Below are 14,128 nucleotides of genomic sequence, written 5' to 3'. Positions count from 1 at the left end.
CACATTATGCGAAACGCTGGGCTGGATGAACCACAAGCTGGAATCAAGAATGCTGGGAGAAATAGCAACAAGCTCAGACTAACAGCAGAAAGTGAAGAACTAAACAGCCTCTTGATGAGGGTGAAAGAGAAGAGTGAAAACTCTGGCTTAAAACTCAACATTGTAAACACTAAGAGCATGGCATCTGGTCCCATCATGTCATGGCAAACAGAAGAGTAAAAATGGAAGCAGTGACAGATTTTATTTTCTTGGGCTCCAAAATCACTGCAGACAGTGACTGCAGCCATGAAGTTAAAAGATGCTTGCTCCTTGGAAGGAAAGCTATGACAAACCCAGACAGCATATTAAAAAGCAGAGACATCACTTTGCTGACGAAAGTCCATAGAGTCAAAGCTATTTCCCCCCACCCCGGTAGTCATGTACTGATGCGAGAGCTGGACCATAAAGAAGGCTGAGAACTGAAGAATTCATGCTTCTGAACTGTGGTGTTAAAGAAGACTCTTGATAGTCCCTCGGACAGCAAGGAGATCAAACCGATCAATCCTAACAGAAATGAGCCCTGAATACCTGAATATTCACTGGAAGGACTGATGCTGAACCTGAAGCTCCAACACTCTGGCCACCTGATGTGAAAAGCTGATTCATGGAAAAAGATCCTGATGCTGGGAAAGACTGAAGGCAAAAAGAGAGAGGTGCAGCAAAGGATGAGATGATTAGATAGCATCATCAACTCAGTGCGCATGAACTTGAGCAAACTCCAGGAGATAGTGAAGGACAGGCTAGTCTGGGGTGCTGCAGTCCATGGGATCAACAAAAGTCAGACACGACTTAGCTACTGAACAATAACAAATTTATCATTATGATACTATCATGAATTTTGGCAAAGAAATTCTGCCACAAAATATATACTGTTAGTTTATCCTTGGTGTTAAAGTTTCTACTTTTAATATTGACTTTATTTTTACTAAAGGCAAAAATTTTAATTTATACTTGAGTTTTTTTTAATGTAAATTCCCCCCAAAAAATCTCACTTACTTATCTTCCTTACCTTCCTTTTCTACCTCCTGTTACTTCTTTTTTTTAACCTTTTTTTCCCCTCTTTCTTTAGGTCACCTTGGATTCTCTTTGTGTCCCTTTATTCTGATATCAATCATAGACCAATAAGGACATCCCAAACTGACAGATTTTCCATTGTAACCATATCCTCAAATGATTCACATGTGCACTTTAAAGTGTCTTTAATAGTAATGACAGTCTAGGATCTGCAGTTCTCAACCCAGCTTGCATGCAAGCCAAATCAGAATCCAGTAGCTGGGTGTTAGCAATTTTTATAAGCTGTTCAGTCAATTCTAATATATATCCAGAGTGTGAGCCCACTGTGGGCAAACCCCTTGAGGGCAAGACCATCTGTTAATTAATTTTATGACTTTCTCACGGGCTTAACAAAAAGTTTGGTTGTATATCAGTGGGTCTTTGTCAGACCCAGAATGGCATTTCCCATACTCCAAACAGATGATTTGATACCATTCGAATTACAAGTGGTTAACTGAATTTGGGGGTTTCAATTCTGAAACGCCTTCCTCAGATAATTTCTAAGGCAGATGCTAAAATGGAAACATAAACCCCAGTGACCATGGATAAAGCACACTGACCTTGAGTTAAAGCTGACAGTGGCCTTTTCTTTATGAAAATAATAGCTTTTGTCACTCACCCTATGAGGTAAAATCAAACAAATAAATAACCAAGGATTCTACAAATATAAAATGCTTTTTATATAAGAACAAAACTACTACTTCATCAATATTGTTCCACAAAACAAAGTATACTCTGACCACAAAAACTGGAAACTAAAATCTATTCTGTTTGTAAGAGCCAAAAGCTGGGTTATCTTTGTCCTTAATTCGTATGTGTTCCTCATTGTTTAGAATACTGTGGATATGCACAATGAATGTCACATGTAGCTCTTTGCTTCCTTTCTCAGTAACCTTTTTGACAATGGTACATGAAATATCAGTTTTAACTTAAGTTTAAATAAAATGTTAATATTTGATTATTTTTCAGAATTACATAAAGAACACATTGACTTTAGAAGGTTAAGTATTCCTGGGCAAAAGGGCTCAGAATAAAACAAGCTAAAAAAGATAGCTCTAGATTGTCACTATGCTTATAATATACAAATTCATTCATATAGTCTTTATAGTACACAGCTATTTCTTCCTCAATATTTATGTAAGTAGATAGCATGGGCTCAGAACAAATAATATGTAAAAATATCTTCTGTACTTTTTTCATGCAAGTCTCTTCTCCCAAAATATTTAGAAAATAGCTAATATAGTAATACCGAGGGATGCCTCACTGACATGATTTATGCCTTGCAATCATAAAATATTGTGTCTAGTCAACTGAATTTTAAGCAGCTAAATAGTAGTCAGAAAATTTTATCCCACTTAGGAATAAGTTCACAGTGACAGAATATATTTCCCTTGTGAATCCAGACATTGTCAGTGAGGAAAGGCTTTTAGCTGCTCTTGGGCTGGACTTGAATCTCTAAAGGAAAAGGCACTTACTAAAAGTATTATCTGAGTCACTTAAGATATATGGCCCTGACTGCCAGTACTTTCTCTATTTCTCACTTCAAATATGAACAAATGAGAGCTATTCCTCTCCCTGAAAACCTGGGACTGCTTCTTAAAGATGGGAAAAGCTGAAAAAGAAAAAAAGTCAATGATGACTCAGTTTTTTGGGGGGAGGTGTTTATTCCTTCTGATTTTTAAATATCTGTCCTCAAAATATCCACACAAAAACAATTTATTCATACTGTTAATGTCATAAGAAAATCCTAAAATTTGATGGAGATCAGAGAATGAACACTATTTCATTTGTGTTTCTTTCCAGATAAACACTTTTTCAGTGGTTTATGGAGGAAAACTGATCTTCCACTGAATGGAACCAAAGTGCCTTAAACAAAATGGCTATTTATGAATAAACCTCTTAGGGCTACAGATTCATCATTCTGCTTTGTTTCTCTGAGAAGCTCAGGAGAGTTTTGTGATTTGCTAGCTGGGGAGTAATTTATTTATTGCTGACAGCAAGACCCTGAACAAGGGACCAGCACAAATAATGTGAAATGGTGCTAAATAAAGAGGACTAGGACATTATATCTTCCCTCAAAATATCTAGTCAAAAAACTGACTTAGTGTTTTATATCAGATAATCATGCCAGAGACAGAGTCTTCAGAGTATTCCTAAAGATTCCTATATAACAACTTTCAAAGAAGAAAAGAAAACATATAGATTATTAAGTCAAAAGTTGTGGTAGCTGAAAGGAGGTAAACTACTTTGTTGGAAGATTGAAAAATATGAAGAATATTGACACAATTACAGCACAGGGCAGGTTTACCTTAAATAAAATCTAAGCAGATGCAGAAAATGGCATCAGGTTAAGAAGAAACATAACTGTGCAATTACAACCTTAGACTTTACTGAATTGGTCACACTCAGGCCCAGCTGAAATAATTCGCTGCCTCTGCACTTCCGTGAGCAAGTTTTGATTCAAAACTACTCTGTATAACAAGGTCAAGTCTTCATTCCAGGATGACCCTGAAGTCATCTTGGCAGGAAGTTCTAAATCACAAGATATCTGTTCTGTATAGACGTAGAGAGAATATTTTTGATAAAAAGAACTGACATCAAAATAAAAGTAAATTGTTTGATATACGGAACTTCTTTTTGTGTTGTTTGGTGACATAGACACAGGTTTTTGTTCTTGTTTTTCAAATATCCAGTGTAATGACTTTTATTTTTCTTAAAAAATAGCTTTAATTCAAGAAGAAAATCACTCTACTGTTTTCCCTCATTATTTTCCAGTAAAAGTACATAACATTATATAAAGCATGTCTTCAATTACTTCAGTTTCTCTCTAATGATATCAACAGCCATTTCCATTGGTATTTTATATTCTTGACTTTTTCTCCATTAGGGCTTTTATTTTTTGAAGGTTTTTAAACAACTTAATTATTCAAATGTTACAATATATAAAATATTTATTTGAATAGTTTGCATGTCCTTATTCACCCAATTTTTCATTTTGACATACAGTATGTTGTTTTTATTTTTCCTACATTAAGTTTTTTATGCTTTCATATTTTTCAAGTTTACTGATGAATAACTGACAAATATAATTGCATAATTCAAAAGGTACAATGTGCTGATTTGAGATATATACACACACACATATATATACATACACACACACATACGTATATACGTATACACACACGCACACACATATGTGTGTGCGTGTGTGTGTGTGTGTATCTCCCATAGGGCATTTTGAATTTAAGATTTGTGAACTTGAAAACAAGTAGGCAGGAAATACTTGCAAGTGAATTCTGGTTTCATATGCACATGCATCCAAGCTCAGTTGTGTCCGAGTCTCTGAGACCCCAAGGACTGTAGCCCGCCAGGCTCCCTTGTCCGTGGGATTCTCCTGGCAACAGGACTGGAGTGGTTGCCATTTCCTCCTGCAGGGGGTCTTTCCGACCCAGCTGTCTCCTGCGCCTCCTCATTGGAAGGCAGATTCTTTACCACTAAGCCATTTGTCAATCCCTTCATACGCGCAAGTACAATTAAATAAATCTGATACTAGTTCCAGTTCATACACATATTTTGTGACCTAAAAACTATACAACCTCATTAATCTCACTGATCTTTATTTCCCTCTACTATTATGTCACAAGTCTCTCTTTTAACTATATTATTAAAAATTCTTATAAGACATGATTTTATGGCCACCTAGAGCCCAACTGTACATCTTGCCCTTTCATATTATGATCTGTTATTGCTGGACATGTAGTATTCTTTTTCTCTACTACCTAAAAATGTTACAATAATCATTATTGGACTTGCATCTTTAAATGCATCTTATATAATTTTCTTAGGGTCAATTTCTAGAATTAGTATTATAGGATCAATGAATATGAATATTTTTAATAAGGCACATTTCCCATTAAATATGCATACATTTAATTGCTTTGGTCCTAAATGCTTGGCTACAGGCAGCAGCTCAAAGATTCAATAATTAGATAAGATATATACCTCTTCATTATTCTAGGAATATTTTGGTATATAAAGAATATATATATACACACATATTCCTTCCCTTCTTCCCTCTCTCTCTCCCACATTCATAACTTTCCTTTTCTAGTTCTTAACACTTTTACTTTCATTATATTTTATAATAGTTACTGGATATCTACAATACTTACAATTCTTAGAAGATTATAAAATGAATAATACCTGCCTTCAAATTGCTATTCGTCTAATATATGAAAACAAACAACAAACAGAAACAGTGGTCTATACAGCATGTATAAATTCACATGCTTACATTCTAACCCCCAATCTGCCAGTAGCAGGTGACGGGGTCTTTAAGAGCTAAATAAGTCAAGAGGGCAGAGTCCTCATGCGCAGGACTAGTAGCCTTTAACAGTGATCCCAGAGAGCTCACTAGCTCTTTTTCCGCCACATGAGAATACAGTGAGAAAACATCTACAACCAGAAAGAGGACTCTCATACGAAACCCTGTGCAGGCACTCTTATCTTCAGCCTTCACAACTGTTGATTAGAAGCCATCCAATCTATGGTATTTTGTTGTGTAGCTTGAACTAAGACAAATTGATGATACAGATAAATAGCTATAAATAGCTATGTTACAGGTAGAAAGTGCTAAGTACCTTACAAAAGGTTGCATCCATCCAGTTACCCATCCTAAGAATGCTTGTTTTATTTTTTATAGTAGGTTCAGGATAACATGATTATTTTACATGAAAGTTCCAGAATACATCCAATATCAGTGTAAAATGATAATAGACTGCTAACAATTAGCTCCCACCAAAACTTAGCCAGACTGTATTTGATGAACACATTGCCTTTCTTATTACTCACCTTGGCAATCATTTTTAGTACCCTGCCATTTTTACAAGGACACTATGGCTTCAATCAGAAACTCAGAATTCATTTTAAAAGGTCAATGAGACAGGGTCACTGTTTCAGGCCTATTTCATACTGATGATATTATCAAATATAATTCCCTGTGGAGTTACAAAACAGTAGAATGGAGATACTTTTCTGAGTCACTATTTACATTCAGAAAACACATATTTATGAGAACCAATGTAGCTTAGACCAATACTACAAAATAACACAGCAGTAATAATCTATTTAGTTTATTCAAATTAAATGTTTTGAATCTAGTAATAATATTCATGCATTAATTATTTTCAAGCTAAACAGAATCATTTATCTTAATGGTTTGGACCCAGTTCCTCCCAGTGTCTACATCATAGCTGCCAGTAATTTAGGCAAGAAGGGCAAAAATAGCAGATAGTCCATTTTAGGAGTTATCAGGTACAATCATTAAGCCAAACTTCTAAAGTAAATACTCCTTGTTGTTTTTAACAGATGAGTAATTGAACTTCAGCAAATTTAAGGAATTTCTCCTAGTTCATGTGTTTAGTATATGTGAGACAATTTGGACAAAATCAATCATGTGACCAAGCCTAATGTCAATGTGCAAAAGGATAACATGAGGCTTCAATCTGGAAAACCTGATTTCTTGAAGGACAGCAAACTGAAAGTCTACTTTTAAAATGATTAGTTATCAAACTGAGTATTCATAAATACAGATGGGGCTTCCCGGGTGATGCAGTGGCAAAGAACCTGCCTGCCAGTGTAGGAGGTGCAAGAGATGCGAGTTTGATCCTGGATCAGGAAGATATCCTGGAGTAGTAAATGGCAACCCACTCCAGTGTTCTTGCCTGGAAAATTCCGTGGAGAGACGAACCTAGTGGGCTACAGTCCATGATGTTGCCGAGTCAGACATGACTGAGCATACACACACACACAAATACAGACAACTCTTACTTAGAAGTTTAAAAAGCAATTTATCAAAACGTGATTTTTTATTTGTTACAGAAAAGTACGTTAGAACACCAAAATATTATATGTATGTTTGGAATTACAGAAACTCTAAACTTTTTAAGATATTCTTGACTCATGTACTTACTTATTCATATTTATCATGCAATATTAGGTACTCTAAAAAGCACAGAAGTAAGTGATGAGACAGACATATAGACTGTGCTCATGAATGTTTAAGGGATATTAAATAAAGACTTCTATAAATAATTTTAAAATGCAATTGTAATAAAGTTCTACTTTTAAAAAGTTCAATATATACAGTAAAACAACGAAGCATGAAACATAGTTTATAACTTGAGAGACACTTTCACTAGCATCAAAAATCCTAAAAATAAATAAACAGATACAGCTTGTCTGTAAGTAGCAAAATAGTCTATCTCCAACTGCATTATATGATTACAGTTATACATAATTAATAATCCTCATAATTCCTAGTGCTATTTTATACATTAAAGTGGTCATGCAAAAAGATTAGCTCTGATGCTGAGGAAGGAGTTGACTCAAGAAAGGAAGAAAACAAATGAATATAGAAAGTAACAAGTAAGAAAATTTCTCAACATTAAGAAAAAAATATTAGTGGAGGTAATTTAAAAAAAAAATCATCCTTCATATAGTTTCAAAAATACAACTTAAATAATGGAAGAATAATCAGAGTCTTAATAGTTGGCTAAGATTCTTTAAAGAACCTGGAGAAAAAGAAATCCAAATAGATAGAATATAAGCAGCTGTTGCCTTCAAAAAGCATATCCGAAATAAAGAATAACATCTTTATCAGTGTGAATATTTTTCTATTTCTGCACTTCAAGGGAAGCTAAAGACACTGGCTTTATGTGCTATGTGTGGACTCAAACACCATGACAGCCACCTCACTGTAAAAGGGTCAGAATATCACTGTTACTTATTCACTGAAAGGACTGATGCTGAAGCTGAAACTCCAATGCTTTGGCCAGTTGATGTGAAGAACTGACTCAGTGGAAAAGATCCTGATGCTGGGAAAGACTGAAGGCAGGAGGAGAAGGGGACAACAGAGAATGGGATGGTTGGATGGCATCACTGACTCAATCGACTTGAGTTTGGGCAAGCTCCAGTAGTTGATGGGCAGGAAAGTCTGGCATGCTGCAGTCCCTGGGGTTGCCAAGAGTCAGACATGACTGAGCAACTGAACTGAACTGATCACTGTCATGGGTCACTAGAAAACAGGAAACTATGGCCATCCATAATTCTCTCTCATATTTCCTATGAGAAAATATTTTGCTTTATATTGAGGTTGTCCACCTCAATATGGTAGATACCACTTTGGTAGAGCTGGGCAGCATCCACTCATTTTAGATAGATAATATATACTTCACGCTTGATTCTGGAATCCATGCTACATGCGAGGTCACTTCAGTCCTGTCTGACTCTTTCTGATCCTGTGGACTGTAGCCCACCAGGCTCCTCTGTCCATGGGGTTCTCCTGCCAAGAATACTGGGGTGGGTTGCCGCGCCATCCACCAGGGGATCTTCCCAACCCAGAGATCAAACTTGCATCTCTTATATCTCCTGCATTGGCGAGCAGGTTCTTTACCAAATGATAGAGAATGGCTTACAAACAGTGACCACACATCGCAGTGAGCATTTGGGATTTGAAGATTCTGAGTTGAAGTATCATTTCCAATTAAATAATAATAGGGCTTCTTGGAAAAACAATTACAGCTTACACAAGGTACTTTTAGAACTCTGGCAGACCAGAAAGTAGAAGTGGGAGAGTGGCCCCCCGTTTTTGTTTCAGATTGGGATACTGCCTCAGAGGCAAGTGGGCAGTGGGATATCCCGCTATATAACCCTGCTCTCTTGTAGAACTCTTCATTACCAATTTTCACTCAGATTTCAAAAGCGACAGATTTATCACATTTGTAAATATTCAATTGCTAGGTGAGCATATTTTAGTACATTCTCTTCACTTTTAGTGCTTTTATGTGTGCATATATATCCTCAATATTCACATTACTCTGCTACTTGCATGTCACACAAATATTACATGGTCTTGGGTATTCATTGAATACAAAGGTTTTTAATGCTCACATTGAATCACATTACAGAAATGAGTGCATTTTTAAATTAATCTCTAATTGCATATTGCCCTATTATAAATTATCTTTTGATTGTTTACATCAAGGAACCTACTATACAATTTTCCAGCCAAACACTTATTATGTGATGTAGTTATTAAAACTTGGGTTGCCTATCCCACCGTTAAATGGGATTGGTTAAAACTGAAGACAGTCTTGGACATAATGAAATATTCTCCAAAGAGCTAATGTTACTCAAAAGTCTGATCATACACATAAACCATTATAAAATGGCTTCACCAATATTTCAGTAAGACTAGGAAGAAAGGGTAGGGGTAGAACAGAGGAGGGAGGAAAGGAAGAAAGAAGAGAGAGAATGGAAAAGAAATAGGTGAAAGGGATAAATACAGGAAAATAGAAATAGCTAGGGGTGAGAGGGTGACCCTGAATACCGCTAGGTCCAAGTTACATAGGAAAGAAAGAATTCCAAGCCATGTGAAGCTTATTACACATGTTATTTTTCCATAAGCAAACGTCAGACTCTCACTTCACTCTACCTGTGGAAAGAGGGAATATGACTCCGTTATTTAGCAAAGACACATAGAAGAGGAGAAAAGACTAACTGAATCGAGGAAAACTTCTAATCCTGGCAAATGTTAACTCTTCAATCTACTAATAATTTGACTAATAAATTCTTAGTGAAGCAAGTCTCAAAACATTTGGGCTTGGGACCCGAGGTAGAGAAAGTCATTGAAAGGATGTGGCAGCCAACTGACTGCAAGCTGGACCCGAGCAATTGGAAGCGCCTCCCTCGTCTCCTCCACCTTGGAGTGCATTGATATATTTCACCCACCATTGCCACACTAAAAGTTGTTAAAAGGGCGCATCTTTGAGAAAGTAAGGTGTTGAGACCACCTGGACTGAATGTGTGATTTAACCCTGCCCAGGCCTCTAAATAAACCAAGATTCTGGCCCGAGGTGCTGAGATCTAGCTGCAGCACCCAAGACGACCTCATATGCAAGTTCCCTTGCTTGTTAAATCTGCCATCCGCCAGTCTGGAGTGGCTGCCTCTTGTTAAGTCTCTCCTTGCCCACTGTGTGCAGGGGCCAGTGTTAGACCCCCCCAGGGAACTCCTGAGGTGGCAGAAATAACATCTCTTTAAGCTGTTTAAAAATAGAGGACTATAAGGAGGTGGTGTTCATGTGGCCTATACCTATTAATATTTATCATATTGGAAATTAACACTGTGGGAAATATTTACAGACCAAATAAACTTATTACATTTTTGCATAGTACATTTTTAAAATAACTACTTCTCAAACAAAAACATTTAGTGAGAAGAATGGTGCTGTACTGAATTTTAAATATCTGTAAACACTGGCTTAGTAGAGGACAGTAGCTTTCTTCTGTTTCTACGTTCAGTCTGTGGCGGTGTATGTCCTTGGTTGAGGAAAACACGGAAACGACCCTCACACAGCTACTTGAAGATGTGAAAATTGAGGAAAAATGATAATTGATACCACAGCAAATTCAGCAGTCTAAAACAATGCACACATTTCACTCCATAAAATTGATTGATCTGTCTTGCATTTTACATGGATCTTTTATTCATGCATGATTTTGCTAACACCAGACATCGATTATTTTAGAAACATTGGTTCACTGAGTTATGCAGATCCTCTAAATGTTTGACACATTTCATTATGCAGTAAGAAAAAAACATTTTTATTTTTACTTTCAATCTTATTTGTAAAGTATTTAAGTATCTGGAAGCTTTCAAGCACCCAGGGTCTAATAAAAATTTTCCAGAATTCTAATTTTCTCTTGAAGGCCCGAAAATTGTCATTGAAAGAAAAATGCTGTCAGTTACTTTCCGTGAAGTTACAGAGTCTTCGTTCATTGTTAAGAAAACGTGCGTCAAACACTCATGTCTGGTTAACCACAGGTTGTCTGTTTTCTTTTTCCAAGTAAAATCAATTTTTTTTTTTAAATGAAAGAAAGCATCCAGACCAGCTAGTAGCACAATTGTACAGGTGCTTTACCTTGAATAGTCACATTCTGTTATATAGCAGAGATGATTATGCAAGATTCTCAGTCACACAAAATATCAAAAAGGATGTACACAAGCACTGAGATGTAACAAAATTAATTTTTCTTATTACATCCGCAAGGACTATCTTAAGTGAAACTGTTTTTTAATTTCTTTACAGCAAATTCATGGTGATGAAGAACATAATAACATTAGTACCTTTGAGGGCTACTGTCTTGCTTGGTGTTACTTTACCAGTAGTTTTTCCACCATTGTTGTACCATCAGTGAAACTGACACAGAGAAAAGGTAACATAATGTCATAATATTACTATAAAAACAACTTGACATTGCAGACCCTATGAAAGTGTTACAGGACCCACCACACCCTTAGGGGAGTAACATCATAATGAAATAAAACTCTAAAAAACAGCATTGCCAAAGGACAATCAAATATGAGATGCCCTCAGCTGTCTTTAATGAATGTTACTCTGATAAATGCTTTTGTCCACACCTAATTAAGTTCAGGAAAATATATTATTATCAGAATAGGAATGAGGTAAGAGCAACTTAATCATGCCTTTGCTTTGCCCTATTGTAAAAGGTAGTATAAGACTTTTTAAGGGTGTGAATGCTGTATTCAGATTTTTTCTTCAATTTCATCAGGGCTATAATACAAACATTCTTGGTGTCTGACAACAGGTACTTAAATATATATTAACTGATAAATATGTATGTATCAATAACTATTAGTATTTATTGAATATTGTTGTTCAGTCACTGCTGTGTCCAACTCTTGGCAACCCCACGGACGGCAGCATGCCAGGCTTCCCTGTCCTTCACCATCTCCCAGAGTTTGCCCAAGTTCATATCCATTAAGTCAATGATGTCTTCCAACCATCTCATCTTCTGTCACTCCCTGCTCCTCCTGCCCTCAATCTTTCTGAGCATCACGGCCTTTTTCCAAGGAATCAGCTCTTCGCATCAGATGGCCTAAGTATTGGAGCTTGAGCATCAGTCCTTCTAATGAATATCCAGGGTTGATTTCCTTTAGGATTGACTAGTTTGATCTCTTTGCAGTCCAAGGGACTCTCAAGAGTATTCTCAAGCACCACAATTCAAAAGCAACAATTCTTCCATGCTCAGCTTTCTTTATGGTCCAACTCTCACATCGGTACGTGACTACTGGAAAGACCATATGGATCTTTGACTATATGGATCTTTGTCGGCAAAGTGATGACTCTGCTTTTTAATATACTGCCCTTGTCATGGCTTTTCCTCCAAAGAGCAAGCATCTTTTAATTCTGTGGCTGCAGTCACTGTCTGCAGTGATTTTGGAGTCCAAGAAAATAAAATCTGCCACTGTCTCCACTTTTCCCCCATCTATTTGCCATGAAGTGATGGGAACAGATGTCATGATCTTAGTCTTTTAAATGTTGAGTTTTAAACCAACTTTTCCCAGATGAATTGACCCACACTATCCACACCCAACTCATAGCCTTCTAAGTAGAAGCTCTGAGAGACAGCCTGTTCCAGACCTACATCACTGGGGCTCATAGTGACATAAGACGGCAGAGTAGAAGGATGTGTGCTCATCATCTCCTGCAATAACACCAAAATTGCAACTAGCTACTGACCAACCATTGACAGGAGGATGTTGGAACCCACCAAAAAAGATACCCCACATCCAAGGACAAAGGAGAAGCTACAATGAGATGATAGGAGGGGTGCATTCACATTAAAATCAAATCCCATACATGCCAGGTAGTGACCCACAAAGGGAAGAATGATAGTACCAAAGAAGTTCTCATATTGTGGCAAAGGCTCTAGGCACCACATCAGACTTTCTAACCCGGGGATCTAACAAAGGGACTGGGAATCCCCAGGCAATCTGACTTTGAAGGACAGCAGAATTTGATTACAGAACTTCCACAGGATTGGGGGAAACAGAGACATTTGTAGGGCACAAATAAAGCCTTGTGCTCACCAGGACCCAGGGAAAAGGAGACTGACCCTACAGGAAGAAGAGCCAGACCTGCCTGTGAGCGTTTGTGGAGGCGTGGGTTGGCAGGGACCTGCAGTGGGGACAGGGGCAGTGGCAGCAACAGGCCTGGGAGGCGCTCCTGGGCCTTCTGGAAGGCCTTCTGGAAGTCGCCTTCAGCCCTACCGCAGACCTGCACACACCAGGACTGGACGCCGCAGGCCAAATGACTCACAGCCCCACCTATCAGTAGAAAACTGGGTTAAAGGTTTCCTGAGCACGGCCCTGCCCACCAGAGCAAGACTGCTTCCCCCACAGCCAGTCCCTCCCATCAGGAAGCTTGCACAGACCCCTCATCCTCTTCCATCAGAGGGCAGACAGAAGAAGCAAGAACCACAATCCCACAGTCTCCACAGAGAAAACCACAATCACAGAAAGGTACTAAAACACTGCATATTAATATCAATTAATGAAGATGCACACATGACTTGAATCTAGTTTATCCAACTCTCTAACTATGTGAGTCGGGGGAACTTTCTTAGTTTATTTATTTCTCAGTATCAATAAATGTAAAATATGCATTCTATGAGTGCTATCATCATAGAAGTATGGTAAAGTTTATGCCAGATGCTCATCTCAGTACCTAACTCATGGAAATGTCTCACTCACTCACTCAATACAATCTATTGTCAATAAACTCTTGAGTCATTTCATTGTACAAACTTGCTTTTCTTAATTCCTAATTGTTATCACGGAGAACAATTTTAAGTCTTTGAGATATTTGATACTAATATATGTGTCTCATAGTTCTACAAAAAATAAAAGGAAGGGAAGAAGAGAGGGAGGGTGGGAGGGGAGGGAGGAAAGACCACCTTCAGGTCAAACAGCAAAGAGGATTTAACATAAAAATTTAGGTATAAAAATGATGGAAGGACTAAAAAAATTAATGCACTACCTGGGAGGTAGCCCAGACACTGGTAACTGCAGAAATCAGATCTCAACCTTGCTGATGGGAGGAAAATGAGAGAGAGGAGGTGGCCTTGAGAGAAACCACTCACTAGTGCAACAGAGAGAACCGTTCTATGA

Source organism: Odocoileus virginianus, chromosome 24, assembly GCF_023699985.2.
Source record: "Odocoileus virginianus isolate 20LAN1187 ecotype Illinois chromosome 24, Ovbor_1.2, whole genome shotgun sequence".
In the NCBI taxonomy this organism is placed as follows: Eukaryota; Metazoa; Chordata; class Mammalia; order Artiodactyla; family Cervidae; genus Odocoileus; species Odocoileus virginianus.
This window is presented reverse-complemented; position numbering follows the sequence as displayed.